Below are 5711 nucleotides of genomic sequence, written 5' to 3' on the forward strand. Positions count from 1 at the left end.
AAGTAGCGAATGGAAAGTGAAGACGAAGATGAAAAAACTGTTTAGGCAAAAGAAAAAAAAGGAATTCAAAGTGAAGTATTGTGGACGGCGAAAAGTTTAACCAAGGAAACAAAAAAAGTAGCGAATGGAAAGTGAAGTATTTTGAACCGAACCAAGACCAAAAAAAAAAAAAAAAAAAAAAAACAGCATAGGCAAGAATAATGTAGTTGGAAGTGAAGACGAAGATGAAGAACTGTTTAGGCAAGATAAAAAAAGTAATTCGTAGTAAGGAATTGCGGATGGGGTGTTGAGGTAGAAGGAAGTAAGATGGTTAAACCTTGTCTGACATGAGGATAGGTTAGGTGAGGGTAAGTTAGGGCCGTAATTTCTTGGGGGGCTAGGGAGGCCTATAGTTCCCCCAGCGTTTTCTATATCGGCTTCAAAATGCCCCAAATAGTGCTCATTTTTCAACAAATTCCCCCTTCGTTTGCCCCCCCCCCCCCCCAACACACACACACACACACACACACACCATGAACCTATGATACTCTCTAGCCCCCCCAAAAAAAAACTCCACCAAAATGACGGTCCTGTTAGGTGAGGTGGGTAAGTCCACAGTGCAAGCATATGCTCTCTCCCAGACATGCCCTTTATTTCACTTCACTTCCCCTCCCCTTCCACTTCCCTTCCCTCCCTCTGTGTATGTGGGTGGGTAGGGGGTAAGGGTAGGTTCACGCGTGGATTGGGTGGGGTGGTGAGGTTAAACTAAAACAGATTAAGATTCTCTGGCATGTAGACAGGATAGGGAGGCTCAGCTGAGATACTTAAAAGGTCACAAAACAGTCTTAAATAAAAAAAAATTAAAAATCCCATCAACTTCTACGAGAGACTCTTCAAACATGCAAACTGAGGTCCCGGGAGGTTTAAGGACACGGGGTTGGTTGATAAGTCCTGACGTGCGTGGGCGGGGGTGGTGAGGTTGAGCTGAGGTTGGTGGTGGGGTATAGCATTGACGTGTGGGCGGGGTGGTAAGGTTAAGCTGAGATTGGTGGGTGTTGGTTTGACGTGTGGGCGGGGTGGGCGGTAAGCTGTGTGGGGAAGGAAGGGAGCGAAAATCTTGGGCCGGATAACCTGAAATATCCTCGTTATTTTTAGTCTGAAATGTTTTGCGCGAAGGGGAAAAGATCGAGAGGAGGAGGAGGAGGAGGAGGAGAAGGAGTACATAGGAAGGGGGAGGAGGAGGAATACATAGGAGGAGGAGGAGGAAAGGAGCTAAAAAAAAAAGAGTATGGGATAAGCAGGAAGAGGGGAAAGGTATAAGAGAGAGAGAGAGAGAGAGAGAGAGAGAGAGAGAGAGAGAGAGAGAGAGAGAGAGAGAGAGAGAGAGAGAGAGAGAGAGAGAAAGAAGCAGGCAGACCCGGATCCACCCTTGATAGAGAGAGACAGATAACTTTGTGACAGACTCTCTCTCTCTCTCTCTCTCTCTCTCTCTGCCTGCTACCACTTTTTTTCCTTCTCTATCACAGTCTGAGAGAGAGAGAGAGAGAGAGAGAGAGAGAGAGAGAGAGAGAGAGAGAGAGAGAGATGGTTACCTGTATTTTATAACGCACCTGAGACGCGTTAGGTAATCAGATAACACCTGTAGCAGAGTTGACAGGTGTGTGTGTGTGTGTGTGTGTGTGTGTGTGTGTGTGTGTGTGTGTGTGTCTAGAAAGTAGTTGTTGTGTCGAGTTGAAGGTCATTGAGAGATAGACGTTGAATATTAATTGAATGAGGTTAAGCACTACTACTACTACTACTACTACTACTACTACTACTACTACTACTACTACTACTACTACTACTACTACTACTACTACTACTACTACTACAACTACTACTACAACTACAACTGCAATGATAATGAAAAAAAACTAATGCCAAATCCCACTAGTATCAACGTAAACAGATAAGCAAATATCTTTCTCATACAAATGTTTAGAGAAGAAAGAAACGTTACCGAAGCGAACTCTTTATGGTTTAGTGATCCCGTTCGACCGGCGGAAACAAACGCTCTCAATGTTGGTCCGAGGGAAGATAAATGAGGATAGCAGAAGAGGAGGAAGAGACGGACCCACGAAGCGAGATAGATTACAAAAAGAAGAAAAAGAAGAAGAAGAGGGTTTGTGTAGAGGGGAAGAGGATGTTTACGGAGCAGAAAAAAGAACTTGTTGGCTAAAATGTTTACAGACTGCGGTAGAGTGTTTATAAATGGTAATGGTGGTGGTGGTGATGGTGGTGGTGGTGAAGAAGATCGAGAGAGAGAGAGAGAGAGAGAGAGAGAGAGAGAGAGAGAGAGAGAGAGAGAGAGAGAGAGAGAGAGAGAGAGAGAGAGAGAGAGAGAGAGAGAGAGACCAGGTGGTAATGTTGCAGATAAGGTACACACACACACACACACACACACACACACACACACACACACACAGAGGGAGGGAAGGGAAGTGGAAGGGGAGGGGAAGGGAAGGGAAATGAAGGGCATGTCTGGGAGAGGTAGACAGGGTGGTGGTGGTGGAGGTGGTGGTGGTGGTGGTGGTGAATGGAGTTGTTGCCCGGATGTACCATTGAAGGGGTGTTGGCAGAGGTCCAGTGTGGGTGCAGGCGTCCTCATCACCACCAACATCATCACCAACATCACCACCATGTCATCACCACAAGTTTACGTCATCACCAAAATTAAAGTCGTCCTCACCACCACCACCAGTCATCACCACCACCACCACCATCTCGTCATCACCAAAAGTAAAGTCGTCATCGCTACTAACTCCATCATGTCATCACCACCATAAATTAAGTCATCACCACAATTATAAGTCATCACTACAACCATAACCGTCCCCAATACCAACATAACCAGTCATCACCATGTCATCACCACCACCACTTATCAGTCATCACCACCAACACCACCATTTCTCGCTATCGAACACCACTTATTTCACCACCATTATCATCACCACCACCACCACCACCAATACTCAAACATCTTCATCACCATCACCACCACGATCAATACTCACCACAAATATCATCACATTACTGTTCATTCACCATTCCCTTCCCTTCCCTTCCTCTTCCTCCTCTCTCCCCCCTCTCCCTCTCTCTCCCTCTCATTCCCACACTACGTAATGGAGGGGTGAGGGAGTGTTAGGGGAAGGGAAGGGGGTGAGAAGGGGGAAGAGTAGGGGGGTTGGACAGGATATTGGCCCTTTGAAGGAGTGTTTTAGTGCCATAATGAGTGCCAACTAGGAAAGGGGGGAGGGAGGGGTCAAGGTAAGAGAAGGGGGGAGGGGCTGTCAAGGAAAGGGAAGGGGAAGGTAAGAAGGGGAGGGATCAAGGTAAGGAAAGAAGGGAGGGTAAGGTAAGGAAAGAGGGGTAGGGGGTTAAGGGAAGGGAAGAAGGGAAGGGAAGGGAAGGGGGAGAGGGAGAGAGAGAGAGAGAGAGAGAGAGAGAGAGAGAGAGAGAGAGAGAGAGAGAGAGAGAGAGTAATCTAGGAGCATAACATAGCGAGAAGAGAGAGAAAGGGAAGGGAGGAAGAGGATGGGGAGGGGGGGAAGTGAAGGGAAGATAAGAGGAGGATGCCAACAATAGGGGAAGGGAAGGAGAAGAGGGGAAGTGATGTAAAGGGAAGAGGAAGAGAAGGAGGAGGAGGAGGAGGATAGTGATGATGATGCAAATACCCTCAACTTGGTAACAGTGACAATGCTAGGTTGGAAGAGGAGGAGGAAGGAGAGGTCAAAGGTAGAGGAGGGAGGGAAGGGACAGAGGTGGGGAGGGAGAGGAAGAGGAGGAGGAGGAGGAGGAGGAGGGGAATGGGGTAGAGAATGATTTTAGGGGTAGGGGAAGAGGAAAGGGTAAAAGAAGAAAGGAAGAAGAGAGGAAAAGGAAGAGGAGAGAGAGAGAGAGAGAGAGAGAGAGAGAGAGAGAGAGAGAGAGAGAGAGAGAGGAATGGATAGAAGGAAGGAAGGAAGGAAAGAAGGATGAAAGGGAGGAAGAAAGGAGAGAGAGAGAGAGAGAGAGAGAGAGAGAGAGAGAGAGAGAGAGAGAGAGAGAGAGAGAGAGAGAGAGAGCACCACGTGGGTCTCCGGACGTGGTCATCACCTTCACATACCTCGCAATCATCATCACTTAATCCTCACCGCCACCTGCTCACACACACACACACACACACACACACACACACACACACGAAGTCACCTCGAAAAATTACACAACCGCTTATGTATAGTTATGTGTGTGTGAGAGAGAGAGAGAGAGAGAGAGAGAGAGAGAGAGAGAGAGAGAGAGAGAGAGAGAGAGAGAGAGAGAGAGAGATGCTTCCATTACTGTAAAAAAAAAAACATGCCTGATTGTACTGTATAAAATAATAGAGAGAGAGAGAGAGAGAGAGAGAGAGAGAGAGAGAGAGAGAGAGAGAGAGAGAGAGAGAGAGAGAGAGAGAGAGAGAGAGAGAGAGAGAGAGAGATGCTTCCTTTACTGTAAAAACAAAAACAAAACAAAAACATGTCTGATTGCACTGTATAGGGGGTTAAGGGAAGGGAAGAAGGGGAGGGGCGTAAGGTTAGGGAAGAAGAAGGGAAGAAGGGGAGGGTAAGGTAAGGGAAGGGGGGAGAGGATGAGAGAGGAAAGGGGGTATATATAGCATACATTTAATACATCATACATTTGTCAGACCGATAAAAGCTTGAATGAAAGACACCCTTGTTGTTCATCTCTTTTAAAATATTCTCCCTTCCCGCCTGTATAGTTGAGATGTGATCCTCGGCCATTGAACCTTTTGTGTATATGTGTTTGTGTGTGTGTGTGTGTGTTGATAGCGTGTATTGTTTCAAGCTTATGGTGTGTGTTGTTCAGGGGTGTTGGCAATAGTGGAGGCTGTGTGTTCTGTACTGTTTTGTGTTTTGTTGCATCAGAGGAAGCAATGAAGGTCGACCGCAGAACAATAACCTGAGGAAAACACTCTTGAAACTATTGCTGTTGGTCACCTGCGGGAAATTTGATAGAGAAGAGGAAAAGTGATTGAGGGAAAGGCCGAGAGAGCTTATCTTGTCTGGGGGGGTTGGTAATAGTGTTGATAGTGTGTGGTTTTGAGGGGTTGTGTTGGCAATACTGCTGAGTGTGGTGTGTTCTAGCCGCCCCCTCCCCCCCTCAAAAAAAAAAAAAGTGATGTTCTGGGGTGTTGGCAATAGTGTTTATAGGTATTTTGTGATGTTCAGGATGTTGGCGATTGTATTAACAGTGGTTTGTTGTGTTGGCAATGCTGACGGTGTGGTGTGTTCTAGCAAAAAAGTGAAGTTCTGGGTGTTGGCAATAGTGTTTACGGATGTGTTGGGATGTTCAGGGTATTGACAATGATGTTTACGCTGTTGCAATGTTCAGGGGTGTTGGCAATAGTGTTTACGGAAGTGTTCAGGTTAATGTTGATGATGTTCAGGGTATTGGCAATGATGTTTACGTTGTTGCAATGTTCAGGGGAGTTGGCAATAGTGTTTACGGGTGTGTTGTGATGTTCAGGGTATTGACAATGATGTTCAGGGGTGTTGGCAATAGTGTTTACGGATGTGTTGTGATGTTCAGGGTATTGACAATGATGTTCAGGGGTGTTGGCAATAGTGTTTACGGGTATATTGTGATGTTCAGGGTATTGGGAATGATGTTTACGGTATTGCAATGTTAAGTGGTATTGGCAAAAGTGT

This window comes from Eriocheir sinensis, chromosome 63 (genome assembly GCF_024679095.1).
Source record: "Eriocheir sinensis breed Jianghai 21 chromosome 63, ASM2467909v1, whole genome shotgun sequence".
In the NCBI taxonomy this organism is placed as follows: domain Eukaryota; kingdom Metazoa; phylum Arthropoda; class Malacostraca; order Decapoda; family Varunidae; genus Eriocheir; species Eriocheir sinensis.